Below are 22,875 nucleotides of genomic sequence, written 5' to 3'. Positions count from 1 at the left end.
CTTTGAAGAAAAAGAGAAGAGCCTTAGAAAGAATTTAAATTGTGATGTGGCTGTGCTTATGGTCTGGAAGAGGATGTTTAAAAAACTAAATTAACATTTTTTTTTTTTAAAGACAGGGCATTGTTATACAGTCTAGACTGGCCTAGAACTTATGGTCTTCTTGCCTCAGTCTCCTGAATGCTGGGTTTACATGTGTATGACACTTGCCTGGCACTGATTGACTCCTAACTGGGGAGTTTATTCTTCTCTTAACCCATTGGGTTATACCACCTCCAAAGGTGGGAACGGGAGGATGCATGGGAATTTGTATCATTTATAGAAATACATGTTGTTACTATTTTGGTTGGGGTTATTATTTCTGTGATAAAACACCATGGCCAAAGCAACTTGGGAAGGAAAGGGTTTATTTGACTTACACTTCCACATCACCGTTGATCATTGAAGAAAGGACAGGAACTCAAACAGGGCAGGAAGCAGGAGGTAGGAACTGATGCAGAGGCCATGGAGGAGTGCTGCTTACTGGTTTGCTCTTCATGGCTTGCTTGCCTAGCCTGCTTTCTTACAGATCACCGCTCCAGGAGTGGTATTATCCACAACAGGCTGGGCCTTCTCCCGTCAATCACTAATCAAGAAAATGCCCCACAGGGCTGCCTATAGCCAGATCTTATAGAGACATTTTCTCAACTAAACTTCCCCCTCTTAGGTGACTCTCGCTTGTGTCAAGTTAGCATAAAACTAGCCAGCACAGTTACCATCCTTTTGGTGTACCCAAGTTACAGTGTGTCATAAAATCTTATCACCAGTGTTTTTATGTCTCCATTTCCTGATAGTGCCTGTGCAGGAAGAGAAGGAAGCTCAAAGCATGTGTTTGAATGGGCAGAGGGAAGTGGGGAGGAGAGAACTGAGGACCCAATGGGGCGGAGCAGCTCTCGAGGAGCCTTGTCTTTGGAAGGACCAATGGAGTTAGGAGACATCTCAGAAAGTCTCTTGCTATGTGATGTTCCAGGAGACACCCTCCTGATCTCCTCCTGAGCCCTTCTGTTAGGGAGCACATTCCTCTGCCACCCTTTTGGACTTGCTTCTCATTTTCATTCTGTACTTCAGTGTCCTGGAGCTGGCTTCAAGTGGTCACACCTGTCACACTCCAGTCACCCAGGCTAAAGTTTCACAGATTCCCATTATTATGAAGTCTGTTTTGAGTCTAGTTGCTTGTGTTGAAACTTATGACATCCCCTCCTGTTGGTCCCACTGGAGAACAGTTTGTCCCTGACTGTTCAACAGCTATTGTAAATTGAAATTTAATATGAATCACCCTCTAGAGTTTTGTGTTTTTTTTTTTTTTTCTAGATGGGATAACACCAGTTTCTTTTGTCTTTTCTCATAAGTAGGCAGTACTCATTTTAATTGCTTTCCTGGAATTTGACACCCAAGTCTTGAGTTAATTAGCAAACATCACAAGCAGTGGCTGGTGTAAGTATTTATGAGTCATGCTCTGTCTTACTATGTTCCATTTATTTTTTCGGACAACTTACTTCATTAAACAGAAAGTCAACCTTAAGTTACCTCCTAGTTATTTGTCTTAAGATTTAAGTCTCACTGCCTTTTGCAGTACGTTGACATCAGTGTTCTATGGTTGTTTAAACTCCAGGGTTTCCATATCTGCAGATTCAATCAGCTGTGGCCTGGGTACTAGTTACCCCCTGTTATGGGTGTGCCTGCACTGAACATGTGTAGACATTTCTTCATCACTATTCTCTAAAGAATACGGTATAATGTATGCCTTCCATTGCATTAGGCATTAGAAGGAACCTGAAGATGATTTAAAGTAGGCAGGAGGAGGTGTGTAGATTCTGTTTAAACACTACAGCATTTTATGTTCTGAGCTTGAGAATCTGTGGTCTCTGGACTCCACAGGGGTCCTGGAACCAATCCCCTGTGGTTACACTGGAATGGCTGTGTTTAGAAATTTGGTTTATTAAAATGTTTAGTGTGCGTATTTACTTAAAATGAGAGAACTTTGGGTCTATCATAAATGTCTATTTTGGTTGATTTCTTGCCTAATGAGGCATAATATAAAAAATGCTGAACATTCCATTCAACCATGTGGGACAAACTAGGAATTCTGAAGGGTTGAATTTCAGAACTAGGCAAATGAGAAAATGTCATATAATTATGAAAAGTAGGAAATGGTAAGTTATAATTTTCTGGGAAAATTCTTTATCTGTGTAGAAGAGATGGGGAGTCAGTTCCAGAATTTCTAACATATATTGCCCCTTGCCTCAAGTTCTGTAGTTTACTCATGAAAATATGTTTTTTTGATATGAAAATAGTGTTTTTTGTAATCTACTTGAGTCTATTTTTTTGAGACAATGTGTCACATTGTAGTCAAGCAGATCTGGAATTCCCTATGTAGCCAGGCTGGCCTCAACTTGACAAAATTCCTGCTTCAGCCTCCTAAGTGAAGGATGATGCCTGCTAAGCCTGGCTTAGAAATGATGTTGCTTTCTCTTATTTTTATTTCTGCTAAAATTGTTTGTGTGTGTGTGTGTGTGTGTGTGTGTGTGTGTGTGTGTGTGTGTGTGTGTACATGAATGCATACATGCCACAGTGCATGTGGATGTGGAAGTCAAAGTACAACTTTTGGGAGTTGGTTCTCCTACCATGCAGATTCCAGGGATTGAGTTCGGGCCATTAGGCATGGCTGCAAGTGTCTTTACCTACTGATTTATCTTGCAAGCCCCCACTGTTATGTTTTTATTTAAAAAGAGGAAAAGAGAAAGATGAGGGATGAGACATATTGACTAGTTTATTATATGGACCTGGAAGGGGAGACTAAGAGAGAAGAGGAACAGGGGTAATGGCTGACTGCCATGGCCGGTCGCCATAGAGGCAGAGAGAGTGCATAGGCGAGAGAGCCAAGAAGATCAGAGAAGGAGAGTAGAGAGGAAGCAGAGAAAGAGTAGAGAGGAAGCAGAGAGAGAGTGAAGCAGGAAAGCTGGAGCTTTTAAAGGGAAGACTGTGCATGCGCACTGAGGTTCCAAGCATGCCCAGAGTCCTCATGGGTGACAAGTGACGACATTGCACGTTTTCTTGCGCATGCCCTGACTGTTGTTAGGGGGCAGAATCTGTCTTTTAAAGAGGTAGAGCCGATCAGCGCCAAAGCCTGAACCTTTCACCCACCCCATTGCAAATGGCGGGTTTATTTATTTTCATTTTATGTGTATGAGTGTTTTGCCTTCACAAATGTGTATTCACCATGTGCATTCCTGTTGCCTGAAGATGCCAGAAGAAGGGTCAGATCCCCTGGAAGTAGAGGTGTAAGTAGTTGTAAGTCGTCATGTGGGCGCTAGTAATTTGAACCCAGGTCCTCAGGAAGAGCAGCCAGCTGTTACCTACAGAGCCATCTCTCTAGCCCCTGATTGAATTATCTTTTTTGTTTGTTTGTTTCTAAAAGCTTTATGTTTTCTTGGTCCAAGACCTGAGAGGGGCTCCAGGGCGGTTACAAAGCTGCCTAGTGGCTTGAGGGGTTCGGGTGAAGGTCCTGAGGCTGGCTGGTGCAAAGCAGAGGGAGCCCCTTGGAAGGCGAGGCCTCCTAATCAAGCTTGAGAGTGAGCCGCTCAAAGAGATACTTGCCCAAAGACGGCTGGGGCACTCCAGTCTGCGCTGGCTGGGGCCCAGCCACCCTATGGATGTTGGTCAGGTGATTACCCATCTTCTTGATGAGCTTCACCTCCTCATTCAGGAAATGGCTTTCCAGGAAATCACAGAGATGAGGATCTATGCGACTGGAACCCAGGGAATGAAGATCCAAGAGGGCCTGGTTCAGGTTCTTCTCTAGGGCCAAGGCAACTTCCCTGGCCTCCGGGGTTTTACCCCACTCATCTTGAGATGGCTTCTTTCTGCACATCCTGGAAGAGTGCGCGGCCGCCGCGGTCGTTCTGGAACTTAAGGAGACGTTTGCTGCTTCTTCTTGGCCAGTTCGCAGAAGAAGGGGCCTACGCCCTCCAGAGCCACGTCATCCAGATCAAAGTAATAGCCCAGAGAGAGGTAGGTGTAGGAGGCCCGCAGGTGCAGGTTGACCAGGCGGTTCACGGCAGCTTCCACTTCGGTGGAGTAGTTCTGATGAACCTGGGAGGTCATGGCTGATCCGCTGTGTGGAGTTAACCCGGAAGAGGCGAAGAGAGGGTGCTGGCTGGTTCTAGGAGCCCAGGGCGGCAAGGAGCTGGTCCCAAAGGCTGCGGCTGGAGAGACTGAGAAGCGGAGGGAAGCTAACAAGAGAGGAGTCCCCGGGTCTGTTCCGCCCAAACACTGTTGAAGCAAGACACAGATCCACCGGACCTCCGAAGCTGCTCCTTGAATTATCTTGAGAGCATTTTCTTTTCTTCCCCCCCCTAAAGATTTAACTTTTATTTATGTGTATGTTTATGTCAGTATATATGTGCACTTGCAAGTGCCTGTAGAGGCCAGAAGAGGGCATTGGGTCCCCGGGAGCTGGAATTAACAAGTAGTTGTAAGCCACTGGGTATGGGTGCTAGGAACAGAACTCTGGTCCTTTGTAAGCGTAGCAAGTGATCTTAACTGCTGTGCTATCTCTCTAACCCCCATTTATTTTTATTTTTATTTTTTCTTTTGTTTTTTCGAGACAGGGTTTTTCTGTGTAGCTTTGGAGCCTATCCTGGCACTCGCTCTGGAGACCAGACTGGCCTCGAACTCACAGAGATCCGCCTGCCTCTGCCTCCCGAGTGCTGGGATTAAAGGCGTGTGCCACCAACGCCCGGCTAAGGCCCCATTTATTTAAAAGGACATTTTTCATAGTCAAAGTTCCTGGAGATAGGTCCTATGAAATTCAAAAATACTATTAAATTATTAAGTATTCATGATCTTAGGCACACAGTTATAAATATAGTTTTACATTTTTTTTTGAACAAGGTCAAGTGTATTATGAAATATCAAAGTACATTGTTACTGTATTTGTGGATCTGGGAATCTTCCAGGGTCTGTTGGTTAAGTACTCTATTCCCAAGTTGTATACATAGCCCTGCTTTTGAATTTGTTTTCTTAAGTGGATTGGGCTACCTTCGAGTATACTCACTAGCCAAAGCAGGCTTTGCGCTTGTAATTTTCCCACCCTCTCTCCCAAAAGTACCTGGGTGTATAAGCCCTCCTTATAGATCCGGCTCTTCAAGAACCTTAGTTTGATTTTGACTTAATTAACAGGAAAGCAAACCTATGTTTAAGAATATATTTTATGGGCTGGGCGTTGGTGGCACACGCCTTTATTCCCAGCACTCAGGAGGCAGAGGCAGAGGCAGAGGCAGAGGCAGAGGCAGAGGCAGAGGCAGAGGCAGAGGCAGAGGCAGAGGCAGAGGCAGAGGGCAGAGGCAGAGGCAGAGCAGAGGCAGAGGCAGGCGGATCTCTGTGAGTTCGAGGCCAGCCCGCTCCCCAGAGCGAGTGCCAGGATAGGCTCCAAAGCTACACAGAGAAACCCTGTCTCGAACCCCCCCCCCCAAAAAAAAGAAAAGAAAATATTTCATGGTCAAAGAAATGGAAATTTTGAAGTAATTACTTAGAAATTAAAAAATGTACGAAATATTCATTTAGAGTCAAAAGAGCTTTTGTGCTAAATCTTTATCGAGTTGACTTTATTCTCTTTATGAAGAACTAACCTTGAAATTGGAAAGTGATGAAATTAAAGGGGACTTTTTCCTTCTCTCAGACAGTCTTACTATGGCTAGCCTCAAACCTTTCATTGTAACTAAGCTTCCCCAGCACACTGGCATAAGAGATGTGTACCACCTAGTCTGACAAGAACCTCTTTTTTTTTTTTTTTTTTGGTTTTTTCGAGACAGGATTTCTCTGTGTAGCTTTGGAGCCTATCTGGGTACTCCCTCTGGAGACCAGGCTGGCCTCGAACTCACAGAGATCCGCCGACCTCTGCCTCCCAAGTGCTGGGATTAAAGGCGTGCACCACCAACGCCCGGCCCAAGAACCTATTTTTTTTATGATTTTCTTGTGGCTATTGTTTTGGTAGCTCATTATTTACTTAGTACTCACTTTCCTGTACCTAGCCATTAGAAAAAGTCTGCTCTAAATATCCACCTTGAGCCAGGTGGTGGTGGTGCCTTGGGGGCTGGAGAGATGGTTCAGTAGTTGGGAACGATTCCTGCTCTGCCAGAGAACCTGGGTTTGGTTCCCAATGCCAGGAGGTGACTCACAAGTACTTGTAACTCCAGTTGCAGGGATTCAGTGCCCTCTTTGGGCCTGTATGGGCACTGCACACATATGGTGCATGTAAATGCATGAAGGGAGCACACATACATAAAAATAAAAAGTCTTTAAAAATGTTAATTGTATTGCTTTAAAAATTAAAAAAACCTATTAATTATTTTGTTTTCATTACTTATCTTGCATAAAATGAATAGAGTGTACTGCAAGATGGCCCTAGTTCTCAAGTTAGCCCATTTATTTTCTGTCAGTGAACCCATTAATCATAATGAAATTCGTGGTGAGAGGACTTGAGACATACATTGCTAATGAAAATGAAACCAAAAGGGTATAAAGGGAGACTAGGGCAGATCTAGTCTTCAGCACCGCTGGGGTTACAGTAGATTGAGCTAGCAAGGTTAACAAGCTTGGATCACACCCAGCATGTACATTTGCCCATACTCAGCCTCTAAAGCACTAAGTCACCCAAGGATTCTGGTGGTTTGAATGAATGACAATGGCCCCCAGAAGCTCATATGTGTATGCTTGATCCCCAGTTAGTGGAACTGTTTAGGAAGGATTAAGAAGTGTGGCTTTGTAGGGGTAGGTGTGACCTTGTCAAAGGAAGTGTGTCTATAGGGATGGGCTTTGGGGTTTCAAGAGCCCTCCAGGACCAGTTGAGCTATCTCCCTGGGCTAGCAACTTGCAGGTCAGATGTGAGCTCTCCAGCACCATGCTCCCAGCATTTATGATAATGGATTAACTTTCTGAAACTGAGAGCAAACCCCCAATCAAACTCTTCCTTTTATAAGTTGCCTTGGTCATAGTGTTTGCTGACAGCAGTGGAAGAGTGACCAAGATAAGGATAAATTATCATTTTGAAAAATACAAAACAGATGCAGTTTGCCTACCCTGGATTGTCCTGTCTCTTATAGCATGAGTCTTTTCTGTCCCTGATGACAAAGCAGAAGTGACATCACATTTGAGAGAGTAATCAATGTGATTAATCAGCACTGACGTGGACCTTATCACATGGATCTGGGAAACTGGGCCTGAGGTCAAGGGAGAGTAAATTCAAGGGAGTTTGACTTTCTTAGAATTCACATACACATAACAAATCATGCCACAGTGTACTTATCACTGTAATATCAGTTTCAGCATTTTTGCATTAAAAATAGTATTTCTGGGGGCTTGAAGAGATGGCTCAGAGGTTAAGAACACTTGTTGCTCTCACAGAAGTACTGGGTCCAATTCTAAGTACCTACATGGTGGCCCACAACCATTTGTAACTCCAGTTCCAGGGGATCTGATACTTTTTTCTCACCTCTGGAGGCACCAGACACAAATAAGGTATACAAACCATGCATACAAACAAAACACCCATACACATAAAATAAAATAAATCAATATAAAAAGTAGTATTGCTATCATAGTCCTGCTACTGTGTAAGTAGAAATGATGGATTTTCACAGTGTTAGACACCACCACAGGGTATCTTATGTTGTTTGTGCTAGATGAAGCTGGTAGTTGCTAGGAGGCAAGAAACTCAAGCAGAAGCTCATAAAAGAGATGCATTCGTCATGCCTCGCAATCTTCACCTTATCTAGTTTCTCTCTTCCCTGCCTAACAAACTGTGCTATGTCTCTTTAGACTTGCTCAGAGGCATGCTTTTAAACCATATTTGTGATTTTCAATTAGAAATAGCCCCTCTCATATTTGGAACCTTTTCTTTCATGAAAGAATTTCAAAGTCAAAAGACACCAAGAGAGAATGTTTTACAAAGGTTGGAGGACTATCATTCCTAGTGGTTTTTGCTTGCTACACATATAAGGATAGTAGTCTTCCTTGCGCAAATATTTCTTCAAATAAGGAAGCGCCAACATTTTTGCGACAGTTTCAGTTCTTGAGTGGCGATCCACCAGTTACTTTGATGTGGGAATGCTATTAAAACTATTTTCTACTTATTTCCTGACAGAAGCTTAGAACTCTTCCCTGGGCTGCCTTAGAAACATTCCAAAAATGTGACATAGTTGGTGTTTCTGATACCATTTCCAGATTTTTTCTTGTTCTCTATTTTATTTGCCCATAGTTTCACTAGAAATTTAAAATATGGACCAGTGAGATGGTGCGGTGGGAAAAGGTATCGGTTGCCAAGCTTGACATTTTAAGCTTCATCTCTGGCACCCACATGGTAGAAGGAGAGAACTAATTTTCCCAAGTTGTCTTCTGATTTCTATGCATCCACTGTGACATGTGTTCATGCTCAAGCATGCATGCGGGATACACACACACACACACACACACACACACACACACACACAAATAACAAATAACAAATGAAAAAATTAAATGTATTTTCTGGCAATAGCAATAGCATATATGTTACTGAGTTGGTAACACAATTCTTCTACTTTCATCCTTAGCATTAGTAGAGGCTCTTGTTCTCCCCTAAGGTCACGCTATATTGCCCAAACTGGTTTCAAATGTGCAATTTTCCTTCTTAAAGTACTGGGATTACAGGTATGAGCCACCATACTGGGCAGAAGACACATTTTTATTCTTTCATTATATATATATATATATATATATATATATATATATATATATTCATTACACACACACACACACACACACACACACACACACACACACACACACACCTACATGAGGCTATGTGCACCACATGTGTGCAAGTGCCCTTGGAGATCAGAAGCAGATTTTATATCCCTTGGAACTGCAGTTTTGAGCTGCCCTATTTGTGCACTGGGAACCTAACCTCTGTTCTCTGCAAGAACAGTATATGCTCTTAACTACTGAGCCATGTCTCCAGCCCCAGGAGACAGTTTTAATTAATACAAATACTCAACATGGAATATGTAAGAGAGTCACTTCTTAAAGAGTAATTCCATTATGTTTGTGATACGTCACCATATTTTTTTCCATTGTCATTAAAGAGAAAATACTTGAAGGCCATAATAAAGTTCATATTTTCATGATTGCATGCCTTGAAATAAAATATTAATTCACTATGTTTTTTACAAGGGTTTATCAACTTCTATGCAATTTATTCCAGTGAACAAGAACAGGAACAGTGAATTAAAGTTTTCTAGTAGACTATGTTCTATAGCATTTGAAATAAACCAGTCTGGGTGACACAAGACTATACTCCTGAAGATTACTAATGAGAATAAGGCAAGATTCCAGTGTGCTGGACAGCCACATTCATGTTCATTACACATCAAAACACTGGCTGGTGTTTCAGAACTCTGAGAGCTTGACTCAGCCTTATGATATTAATGTTTAACGACCCACTTGGATCCTTCCCATCATTCTTTGACTGTTCCAACGCTTCACCTTTACCTTTCTCTGCTGCTGTTACGTCTACAGCTCAGGCCTTGCCATTCCTTGAAATACTTCACCCTGATTTTTTTCTTTTGCTTATGATCCTTTCCCTTCAACTCTTATCAACCCTTTCCAAATGGTTCTTGCTACCATGTCAAACCACAATACCCCCATGCACCTGTGGCCCCTACTCCTGTGTCTTTGTCAGCCTACTTGGGTAAGTTCTAGACTAGCAGAGACCTGCCTCAAGGGGAAAAAGGTGGATGGCATGTGAAAAGTGACACCAGACATTGTTCTATGGCCTCTACATGCACATACACATATGTACACATGTACACCCTCACATGCACACACACACACACACACATACACACACACACACACACACACACTCACACACAGATACAAGATGTAAACCAAAGCCAGTGTTTTTGGAGCGTGGAAAGAGATTTATTCCATGTAGTAAACAAGGAAGACACCACCATACCCCACTTTTTTAAAAACATATATTCTAGGACTCAAACTCAGGCCCTTGTGTTCGCCATGTAAACATTATAGTGACTGAGTAATCTCCCCAGTCCCTGGCTTATGTTATATTTTGGTTATGTCTTTTCAAAGAGGACAAAGAGTCATACAAGCTGAAGTTATTATTTTTAGAAGATTTATTTACTTACTATTTATGAGTATTTGTGTGAGCCCAAGTGAATTTATGTACACCACGTATGTTTTCTGGAGTCCACAAAAGCCAGAAGAGAACACTGGATCCCCTGGAACTGAAGTAGTCTTCTCAACAGGGTGGTAGGGGGGTTACAAGTCCGCATGCTTGGGTTATGTAGTTCAGTAGTTCTGCCCCAACTTCTTGCTTTCCCTCTTCCTCTTCCTCCTTCTACAGGGCCTGTGGTGTAACCCAAACTAGCTTTGAACTCTTGAAGTGCTTGAGGTATAGCTCCATACTTCCAAGTCTTGCTTTGTCACATTCTTTATGCACAGAGCTAGCAGAAGCATTTGAAGCTCATTTTATTATGTGTTCTGTGGAACAAAGTTGTGAAATTTTATTTTGAAAGAAAAATAACTTTACACAGTTTCCTAGTGAAAGCTTTTGAGTTTGGGGCTCAAAAGACACTGAGATGGTGTGTCCTTTTGGGTGAAAAATTTAGAGAATTAATTAATTATAGAAAGACAAGTAATAGCATGGCGAGGGTTCTGAGGAGAGATCAGCCTACATGCAGAGTGGAGAACTCTTCTGACAGAGCTCAGAGGAAAGGGGAGGGCCTTTGCCTCACGTTTGAGGGCAGGTCCAAAGTACAGGTTGTTTCTGATGCCTGGGTATCAGGGAAAAGGAAGAGGGTCTTGTATTCCAAGGAAGGGGTATATGACCTTGAGGTTGTAGGGGCTCATTTATCCAATATGTGTCTATCGTGTGAGTGTATCACAGGTAGCCTCTGATAGCTTAGAGTCTGTTAGCCTGGGCCTGTGTACAAATAAGCTATAAGGAAGGAGAGAGACATAGCTACATGTTGGTATGATCTGAGCAGCATATGGTATGGTCTCTTAACACCCAAGCCATTTTAATCATTTCTTTGAATGTATCAATGGGAATCTTAGGATCCCAGCCTCCCTCTATGCTGTCTTGTTTGTGATTCTAGGAAATACAGTTTAGTTGTGCCTAGTCAAGGTTTGCAAACATTTGTCATTTTTTGTGCCAATCTGAGCTTTCACTTTAAGCTGCCTACTCTAGAGCTCCCACTTAAGCAATAGGCTCCACCAAAAGCCAGCTCTGAAGCTTTGACGGAAGCAGATGCCACTCCCAGCAGCACCAGAGGCTTTCCTTAGTGTCCTTCCTGCATCAGATCTCTAAGAGATGCTTTGGATCAAAAAATTTGCATGCCCTTTGAACAGAATCATTTCTAAAACATGCTGTCACAGCAGTGACTGGTTAGAAATGCATATGTCCAGTGTTAGCTTCACGCAGACATAGTCATCAAAGCTTAGAAATCAAAAGCATGTTTTTCTTAGAAAACACCTTTGTGTGTGTGTGTGTGTGTGTGTGTGTGTGTGAGAGAGAGAGAGAGAGAGAGAGAGAGAGAGAGAGAGAGAGAGAGAGAGAGAGAGGGGCCATCAAGCTGACTTGATAACATTAAAAACAAAACTGTTTTTTGTAATCAAAAGGAAGGCTTTACATCACAATATATTTTAACAGTCTTGTGGTCCTTTTTCTTCTGTATTTACTTCTTTTCACATTCCCACTTGGTTTGTTTTCCTTTGGAATGCCTTCAGCAAATTTGGTCTCCCTGTGGTCAGAGTCCATGCCAGCATTTAGTGATGCTCGAATGAAGCAAACAATGCAGTACAGATCAACTTAAACTTGCAGCTGATTTTATTTTTAAAAACAGGAGACATAGTACGACCAGACAGAACTATGTTAAATGATGCCCTCTTTTCTTTCCTCCGTCAGACTTCTGTCTTCTACCTCTTACTCTGAAACAGACTATCAGGGATTTTATAGTTAGAGGGAGAGTGCCTTGCAGGAGGGAATAGTTCTGCTTCCTCTTGAGTATAGTGGCAAATTCTGCTGACACGCTATGTTGTGGGGCAGCATAATGAGACCAAAAGGATCATATGGTTGAATTCAGATCCTAAAATAGATATTTTGGATATAAACTTTTCTACTATTTGTTTATAACACATTATTTCAGGGAAGGATTTAGTATTTACTAGACTGTACATGATATGAAAAGATAAATACAGCTGAAAACAAGAAGGTAAGCAAATGAGAACCTTAAACAAGGGAAAAGGATGTAGGGGAATGTCTTTGATACTTTTCTATGGCTACGATATGACACCATGACCAAGGCAAACTATAAAAGAGTTTGTTTCAGAAGGTTAGAATTTATAGCCCTCACATATGATAAGTAGGATTTTAGTTGGGGGCGTGGTAGAGGAGGAAGGGAGGGAGAGGGAAACTGGGATCGTCATGTAATTCAATCTTGTTTGTAATTCAATATATATATATATATATATATATATATATATATATATATCATGGTGTGGAGCATAGCAGCAGCCAGGCAGCCAGGCAGCCAGGCAGGCAGGCATAGTACTAGAGCAGTAGCTGAGAGCTTACGTTTTTAGAAGCAACAAAGGCCACATCTCCTAATCCTTCCCAAACAGTTACACCAACTAGAGACCAACTATTCAAATATATGAGTCTATGGGGCCCATTTTTATTCAAGTTGCCACTGTGAAGCACTGAGGTATGAAATATGAGTTGGGCAGTATGAAATACTCTGCAAGGATAAGCTAGCTGAGTTGCTCACATTGGCTAGAGAGTGCTCTAAACTCTCCAGCATGATGTTAAGAGGGATATAAGCTCCAAACTGATACAACAAGACTATTCCTGATACTAACTAAAGTCAGCAAGGAGTTTCTCCACAAAAGAGTGTTGTAAAGTCCTCAGTGGCATCCCCTGGGTAAACAGGATTGAATTTTACTTAGCTACTGTCCTCACCTATGCACCTTGACCTTGCCAATCCCCTCCAGAGCAGACTTGCTGTGTATATGGAGATGCTGACTGCTTACCAAGCCTTGCAGATCTCCGAGGGGGAGGATATCAAAATAGTATTGATTTTCCAGATTAAAGGAAGCAATAATACAATGGCAGCCTGGGATAATTGATATGTAATCTGAAAAATTACTAATTTGTTTCTATCGTGTAAGTAAATAAAATTTCTCTTAGCACCATTATATAGCTCAGGCTGACCTTGAATCCCTGCCTCCTTCTCTAAAGTGCTGCACTACTATGTCATTATTAATTTTGCACTTTGGCGACCATTATTTGAATATGATTCCTAGAATTTCTTGTATTTGTATAAAGGAAACATGGCAGATATTAGAGGTTTTATATTTTTTCTTATGTTTCCCTTATTTGTGTACATATTTCATTGTATTTTTTATTGTCTTTGTGTGTGTGTGTGTGTGTGTGTGTGTGTGTGTGTGTGTACATGTAGAGGTCAGAGGACAACTTAGAGGGGTGGGTTCTCTCCTCCTACCATATGGGTCTCAGAAATCAAACTCAGGTTGTCAGGCTTGCCAATAAGTGCTTTAACCCACTAAACAATTGTGCATTCTTGTTGTTTTAGACTAAAAAATAATACAGGTCATTTTAAGAAGTTTAGCAAGCACAGTGACATACAATTGGTCTAAAACTTAAAGCCCTAGCATCCACAAGTACTTTGGCATGTCATATAGTCTGTCTTCTTATCTATGATGTATGCAGTGGCTTCATTTAATGAAGATGGCCTGACCATACTCACAGATACTAGCAATATAGTTTTTCTACTTATGAATAAGTAAAATTTCTGATCTTGAATTTACTTTGAATACATAGAATGATCCTAAATACCATGAAATGGGAAGAAAACTTTAAAACCTAGACTTTGAACATACAGAGATTTGAGATAAGGTTTGATTTTTATATAATTGGTAACAACTTATTCTTTCTCTTTCCCTTTCTTTTTTCATGATTATATACAGTTAGACCTTAGTTTATCTGTGCATGCGCGTGTGCACACACATACACAGACACACATACAACATATACACACAGGCACATGCACACATAGGTACACAACCACACATGCACACTCACACACTCTCAGACAGGCACATACACAAACACATGGATGGTGCTTCAGAATCCGAGACACAAGCTACAAGTGAAGATGGTATTGTCCTTGATCACTATCAGTGGTGGCTTAGAAACTAGAAATCAATGACAATGGCCATGGCCATATGCTCTTGACCATTCAATGTTGACAAAAAAGGAACACTCCAAATCGACAGACACGTCTAAAGGTCATGAAGTCAAGCTACGCTCTTCCCAGTGAGTAGCAGCTTTTTGTTATATTTTGTTTATTTTTAGACAAGGTCTCCCCATGAAGCACTGGCTGGCCCTGAGCAATCTGTGCAGACCATGCTGACCTGGAACTCACAGCAATCCTCCTGTCTCTTGCTCCCAAATGCTAGGGTTCTAGGTGCGTGCCATCACATCCAGCCTTTGTTACCATCTTCATTCTTCCACTCTAACTTTTGCTTTTTCTTTGTCTCTTCTTTTGTTTCTTCACTATTGTCTTAGTGCCCTTTCTCACTCCTTCCTTCTGTTGTATATTGTCCGTCTTTGGTTGACCTGCATTCTAGATGTTTCATGCTAAAATGCAAAAAGAAAGGCAAGATACAAAAGTTTAGAATTGAGTTTGAATGTTGACCCCAAGTTGTTACGATAAATCTTTCCGCCCAAAGCCACTGAACCCCACTGCCACATGTGAGCTTTACGCCAGCCGCCCGCCCAAGTTAGGCGGGCAGAAACTTGATTAGGTTCAAAGCTGCTTGGCCAATGACTAGTATTCCTCATCTGTTAGCTCAGTCTTAATTATCATAAATCTATATAATTTATAAGACTTATCTTATCGGATGCCTTATTGGCGTCCCTCCTTGCTGGTGGATCACATCCTGCCGCTTGAGCAAGAGCGGAGAGGAAAAAGGACCTTTCCTGTTTCTCCTTCGCTTAAATATGAGTCTCCTTTCTATGTCACTTCCTGCCTGGATCACCACTTCTCTACTACATTTCCCAGAATCCTCTTTGACTCCTAGTCCTGTCTAACTTGCTGTCTCATTGGCCAAACAGTATTTTATTTAACAATCAATAAGATAAACATACACAAAAGTACTTCCCCCATCATCAAGTAAAACACTTACATAATAATTTATGGGACTGGAGAGATGTCTCAGGGATTAAGAGCACTGGCTACTCTTTCAGAGGACCCTGGTTCAATTCCCAGCACCCACATGGCAGCTCACAGCTGTCTGTAATTCCAGTTCTATGGGGTTTGACACCCTCAAACAAATATATATGTAGGCAAAACACTGATGCACATAAAACAAAATAAATAAATCATAAAAGGCATGTCCATTAAGCCTGACAACAATTTCTGTCTTTAGATTTCAGGCAGGGTGGTAATGGTGTATGCCTTTAATCCTAGTACTGGGAAGGTAGAGGCAGGTGGACTTCTGTGAGTTCCAGGCTAGCCTAGTCTACAAAATCTTTCCTGGACAGCCAGGGTTACACAGTGAAACCATGTTTCAAAAAACAAAAACAAAACAAAACAAATTTATGGCAGTCTTGACTTTAACCAGAACTACAGTCAAAAAAAGATAGTCCCTTCTCCTGGGCCTTATGCATACGACTTATGGGGCTCATTGGGGAGTCTATAACTTAACGTGATTGCTGAGGTGAGGGTACTTGTGTTGCAAGTACAAGTTCTCAAAGCTCCTCCCTATCCCAGGTCATGGCTGCTGAAAATTATCACCCTGGAACTTTAAGCAAAAAGTGAACTTTTTCTCTCAGGAAGCTTGTGGACAATCTGTACTTTATAGATCACGGTGTTGCTGTGTGGTGTGCCTCTGCTGGTGTGTGCCCCAGCCTGGGCTCATGTGCCTGCCCCTGTGCCTGCCCCTGGGTCTGCCCCTATGCCTGCATTTGCTCCTGAGCCTGAGTATGCTGTTAGCACTAGTGCTGGTGGCTCCTCACGTCTGCATATGTGCTCTGGGCTGTCGATTTGCCTATCTGTCTTGCCTTTCTCAAAGCATGTGAAACTTGAATACCAAGGCTATTTATAAGGACGATCTCAATTATACTAACAAGTATAGGTCTGGAGCATACATCTCACAGGTCTTTATGTTCTTTAGTTGTGTAGCTCTTCCTCCATCAGAACATGCTGAAGCCCAAAGAACAGCCAAAAAGAATGGACAAGTATAGTTTCTCTCAATATTGTTATTTTTGTGGAACCTATATTTTTCATAGTACTAACCACTCCATCTTTTTTATTTTCCACTACTTAAAAATATAAAATATTGATGGTGAATACAGCGAAGCTGTCCAGTTCTTTCCACAACACTACCTGCATACAGATGACTGTGCTGGCAAAGCAAGAGGCTGCTTTACCTCAGGCAACTCCCCATATCATGGCTCAAGATGTTTGTCTGGGTGCCAAGGAAAAAATTTCAAAATGTAGCCTATTGTATAATGTGCATATGAAACAGTTACATGGAAGCTGAATTCAGGTAAATAGAGGACTATGTGTATAAGATGATGGACAGGGAAGAAAAAATAAGTAAAGCCTAAACAACAATAAATGGTTGAGGATATATATTGCTATTATTTCATTTAATTTGGGGAGTTGGGTTTAGGTGAGATTTGAGTTGAGGATTAGGAGTGAGAAAAATCACTGGGGCATTACTGTTTTGATATAGGCCTTTGTTTGGCTTGAATAAAAAAAAATGTCTCCCATTTTGGATATTTGAAAGCTTGGAGGTGTTGTTTGGGGGAGGCTCAGGAGATTTGGCCTTGTTGAAGGAAGTCACTGGAGGTGGGCCCTGAGAGTTTAAAGACTCATTTCATGTTCACACTCTTTCCTTCACACTTGTAGCTCAATATGTGAGCTTTCAACTTCCTGTTCCCACTGTAAAGCCCTCACTCTGCCATCATGGACTATAGTCCCCTGGAACTGTAAGCCTAAATAACTCTGGCTTATAAAAGTAGTCTTGGTCATGTTGCCTTATTAAAATCTTAGAAACCAAACTAATCCAGCATCTTTATCATTGATTGGAAGAAGTAACAATTGAGTATATGAGTAAGGAGGCCAACACATTTGTATTAGTTCAGCCAAGCAGTGCCATCGAGTGCCCATGTGATCTGGCAGTCTGAAGACACGAAGATAACAGACAGTTTTTCCCAAGGACTTCCAGATGAATGCTGCATAATACTGAAAGTATAAAAACCAAAACCTGGGAACACTCCAAACTGAATATTATTTATTAATTATCATTATTATTATTCATTTGTTTTTGAGACAGGGTTTCTCTGTGTAACCCTGGCTGTCCTGGAAGTAGCTCTGTAGACGAGGCTGACCTTGAACTCACAGAGATATGCCTGCCTCTGAATATCTACTTTAAGAATATGTTTAAAAAATATCCAAACAAAGCAAAATGAGGCAAAGAGTCCACAAGCAGCAGCAGCAGCAGCAGTAACAGCAATAGTAACAACAAAACTATGGAGTTTGTTTTGTGTTGGCCAGCTAAACCTGAATATAGGGTCTGCCTTGGATTGTGGTTGATATACTCAGCAATACTGTATTGGAGTTTTCTAGGTAGTCAAAGGTGGCTTCAAATTTGCTGTCTTCCTGTCCTGGCACCTTGAGTGCCAGGATTACAGGCACACATTACCATGACTTACTTTATAGTAAACAAGTTTACTGTAAGAAGTATTTATTAGCATCATAAAGTGCATCAAAGAGGCATATGGGGTGACTCACCTATACTATTTAGATTGTGTCCAAACACTCTAGGGCATACTGCTCAGAATGTGTCTCTGTTGTTAGTTAATGACTGTTTCCCAGGGAAGACTGGCTGTGATTTGACACACACAGTGGGAAGGTCTGCTAAGGCAACACCCTATTGGCTGGGTGCTCAGATAGAACAGAAAGGCAGAGAGAAGTTGAATTCTCTGTTCTGTTGCTGGGGCACTCTTTTGCCCATGGACATCAGAACATCAGTTCCCATGGTGTTTGGACTCTGGGCTTGCATCAGTGACTCATCCCCATCCCTCACCTTGAACCAGGATCTCAGGTCTTTGGTCTTAGAGAAGACACTACTGGCTTAGTTCTGAGGCCTTTGAACTCGATGCTGAAATTGGTCCTGGTTTTTCAGTGGCAATCCCTCCAAGGGACATTTCTTCACCATTCTCTGAGTGCTTTCTTGCTTTCTGACACAGGATGTTGCCATAGGTGTGGCACAAAAATAAAAGACCCAGAGATAGATATTGGGGTCCACGAGCAAAGCAGCCAGCCATTAGCTCTTACTCTACCTCAGACTGAAAGGTGATCCTGGCTCCACCAAACCGAAGACTGCTGCTTCTCAGCGTGGCTGGAGAATCCTGAGACATCAATGTCCTCCTATCCTCATTGTGGCTGGAGAATGAATGACAGCTCTGAATGCCAGGTCTTAAATAACCCCTAATACTGGGATTAAAGGCATGTGATCCCAGGTGCTGGGATCAAAGGCAAGAACTCTGTTACTCTTTACTCTTGGTGGCCTTGAACTAACAGAGATCTGTCTACCTCTTAATCCTGAATCCTGGGATTAAAGGCGGGTGCCACCACTGCCTGATCTCTATAGCATGAGGCTGACTTTGCTTTCTGAATCCTCAGGCAAACTTTAATAAATCACAAATATCACCACATGTAGGCTCATCTTACACATCCTACTCCAGCTTTGTAGTCATTCATTGTCCAGGAAACTGTGTTTCCTCTTAGAGAACTGTACTAATGATCCAGGATCCTGGTGTTTGATTTGCTCACTGCCATTAGAGAATTGTACTAACAATCCAGGATCTGGGTGTTAGATGTGTTCACTGCTTTGGGGGACTGTGTTCCCAGGAACTCCCTGTGGAAAGAGATAGGAGTTTGTAGAGCATGGGATTTGTAGGCCTGTGTCAAGACACAATTATTTGAATACATTTTTTCTATGTCTTTATGTTGAGACAGTGAGTACACACAGCCATATCACATCTGGCAAGAAGGGGTTTTCTAAATTTTATTACTTTCCATGTTTATATCATTTCCTTTTGACCATATGGAAGCTGGTAGCACCATTTATTGACTTATTCTGTCAATCCTATTTGCATACCATTGTCGATGCCATCTCCTTGTTCATGTGCATTCTCTTTATATTTGGGATGAGATGACCTGTGCTGGGCTATCATGGATACCCTCTTACCGGGCTTGGTATTTAAACTTCATGCTAGGAGGTCACTATGATTGCATGTTCTCCACTCTTATAGTGTGTGTGTGTGTGTGTGTGTGTGTGTGTGTGTGTGTGTGTGTGTGTTTGAGACAGAGTTTTATTAAATCACCCTGGCTAGTCTGGAACCAGCCTGGTCTTGAATTCAGAGATCCATCTGCATCTGCCTCCAGAGTGTTTGGATTGAAAATGTACACCACTACATCTGGAGCCACTCACTCTGAGCTCTGAGCAGCTTGGACCTCTTTGTAGACACCCTTCCTTCCCAGCTCATGCTGTAATACCAGCTTCAGGGTATCATCCATCATGGGTAGTCAGTCTTTTTCCCTTGCTGGACTCTAGGAAACTACTTCCCCTGGGGACAGTTGTGTATCTTCTGTGCCTGAGTTGGTGGGTCTAAAGCTCCATTGTTTTGAAGAGAATGCAAAGAAAAAAGGAGGAGGAAGATCTAGTTTACATTCTGAAAATTAAAAGAAATAACAATGTACACTGTGTATTTATTTCTTGTACTAATGAGAAATAAGGATTTCTATTAATATTAAACAGACTAAAATATTAAACATGTTTTTTAAACATTACATTCAGTTTTTTCTTAGGGTACTAATGTGATGCTGAATAATTAGACTCAGATTTGGTATTTACTCCTATTTGGGGCCAGAAAAGAAGTCTCTTTTATTATGCAATCTTTTTCTTTTATCATGCCCAGAAGGATTGGAAATATTGGGAATTAATAATCATTGGTGAAGAGATGAGGCTGTAAAGTGATTACAGCTTAAAGTAAAGGTCAGTGTTGCTCTCTTTAATCACTTCATGCAATTCCCACCCCCCTAGGCATTTATCTTTGTCATTAACCATTGACTTTCATTGTAAAGCCTATCCTAGTAATTTAATACAGATGAAGTCAGACTCTTATTTCAGACTCCATTTTGTAGTTCCATTGAGGTAATTACTATGAATCGATCAGTGATTGAGTCTGAAAAATACATTTAATTATTATTAATTGAATAACCATGGAGTTAATAAGACTGTCCTAGGATATTATACCAGAAATCAATTGAATACATCTACCTTCAAGAGTTTATACCCTGAGGGCTATAACAAAAGAAGGGCAAGCTTTCCCATTTAGTTAAAAAAAAAACACTTAATAATTGCTTATTAAATTACATTTTCCCAAATATTTAAGAACTGGCATGGCCAAGGGAAGTGAAATGGCAATTTTGTCTATGTGAATTCTTCATATGGCAAACCTTCCAAATTAATCTACAAATTTATAAAATCCAGTGCTTCTCTGAGAATTTTTATATCTAATTAGCAAGCTGCATTAGAAATCACTCTATATGGATATATATGGTCAGGTTAAATCAAAGTAAATAACTTAAGGCTTAAAATAGTCTACAAACCCATGCCATTCCTAAAACCCAAGAGGTCCAATAGTCATAATCACAGAGCACGCAAGTCTTCTGGGTCTGACCTGTGTATTGTTCCATGTGAAGGGACCTGCTCCCCTTTCGGCAGCCATAACAGCCGAACACATGCTTGCCATAAACTTGCCTTGGTCACTTAGAGGTCAGATGCCTGCCTCGTGACAAGGAACCAATCAGAAGTTAGCTGGTGGCGCTATGCTTTATGACTCAGGGTGTGCTTTACGGACAAGCGCACAGCAATGACACACAAAGCATAGCAACCACCCTGGGAGGGTCTATGGGCTATAACAACCAGTTGACCAATCAACACAGGGCAAGCCCTCCAAGCCTGGAGGCACAACAATCGTGAGCCTGTGAGTACCTCTAGACACTCCCCTTATGCTGTCCTATAAGATCTCTTGGGAGGCCCTAGGAGCCGTCTTTTGCGAGCCATCCGCCATAGCGGGTGGGTGAAAGACCCGAGCTAACATGGGTTTAGCTCGTTAAATTACAATAAAGCCTCGTGCAGTTTGCATCAAGCTCTCGAATCTGCCTGGTGATTGGTGTGACCGCAGTCGTGGCCTGGGACCTCGGATACCTGAGTTTTCCGGGGGTCTAACACATGATTCTAGCTTAGGAGTCTTCCTAACCACAATGTGGAAGAGTTGTGGAGCCTCAGGGCAAGTCACAACCAGGAAGACCTTCCTGAATCCACAGACAAACCACTGCAGATGGGTGGAATCTGCAGGTGGGCTCAGTGATGGACACTTGCATAGCACAAGTGAGATACTGGCTTTGATAAGTTGCCCTGAAAATGAAAGAAAGATGCTTTGTGCTTGACAGCACAATGAGAGTGTTTTGAGGCATTTATTAGAGGTAAGTTAAGCAGTTCTTCAGAATACTCAGGATCCGGGAGCTGAGTTCTGACCGAAGAGGATGAACGAAATATCCAGCAATATGCTTCATGGATGGATCACCATGACCTTCAAAATGCACTTCACCTTTTAGCTAATTCAATGTGTACGTGTATTTTACAGCAAGAAGCGGACTCAGAATATATAGCTGCAAGGATTCGATGATAGCAAGGACCATCAAATATCAGAGTCAGAGGAAACAAAATGAAGGAAACCGTGAACAAGGATGAAAAGAACAAGGACCTGGAAACAGCCCACAAAAAGACCACTGGCCACTGATGGAGACCCTCACACAGTCCCGAGAAGATAAAAAGGGAGGAAGGTGCTTCGCTGAGGGGCAAGAGCAGCTGGCACCTGTGCTTCGAAGCAAACAATGCTGATTCTTCGGAGTAAACCTTAAAACACAAAACTTCTGTTTCCCTTTTCATTTCTTTTTGTTTTCATCTTTAAGATGTGTGTCAGAGCCATCTTTGATGACTGGTTAGTAAAGCACTCTGTGAAGCCTTGCCTCATGCCTGGTATTTTAAGCTAGCCAGACACGTCAGGGTAAGTCCCATCCCCTCTCCATCTTCCTGTACACCAGAGACCATTTATCATGTTCCAGCAGACCCTGTACTGAAACCACATTTGAAAGACGAAAAGTGTGCCTGTAGAAGTAGGGTTCTTTGAAACGTGTAGAGTTTAGTGGTCTCAAACAGGGAACTTTCCCAAGCACTACATTCTTGTAGCACCTGCACAACAACACTTCCACAGTATAGGGCGAGGGGCTTGAGGATTTAAATAAAGACAAGGCAGCAGGTCTTTCTTGCAGGGAGAATGCCCTTTAATTCCAACAAGAATGGGGGCTTATATACCAGTCAGCAGGGATGGTGGAAAACTACCCAGATAACAAGTTCAGGTTCCCAGGCCCATCAGGCAATCCTGAATGGGTGAATAACAGGATAACAAGAACTTGCACTCAGGCCTTCAAGGAAGGAAGAAAACAGGATGTACCTGCTAGGTAAGCTCCTAGTCACAAGCTGGTCAGTGGACCCCTATGGGGGAGGGTCCAACAATTCTGTAGCTTAGGAGGAAAAGAGTGGTTGCCTTTCCAAGGGGCTAGCCTCTGTTCACTGACACATCTGCAGGGCATTGCATCTAATATATTACATGTAATA

General features: G+C 42.0%; 1 pseudogene; it reads right to left on the bottom strand.

The window, feature by feature from the left end:
• Window positions 1-3,592: 3,592 nt before the first annotated feature.
• Window positions 3,593-4,140, bottom strand: LOC100757857 (annotated as a pseudogene).
• Window positions 4,141-22,875: the final 18,735 nt, after the last annotated feature.

Source organism: Cricetulus griseus, assembly GCF_003668045.3.
Source record: "Cricetulus griseus strain 17A/GY chromosome 1 unlocalized genomic scaffold, alternate assembly CriGri-PICRH-1.0 chr1_0, whole genome shotgun sequence".
NCBI lineage: Eukaryota > Metazoa > Chordata > Mammalia > Rodentia > Cricetidae > Cricetulus > Cricetulus griseus.
This window is presented reverse-complemented; position numbering and strand designations above follow the sequence as displayed.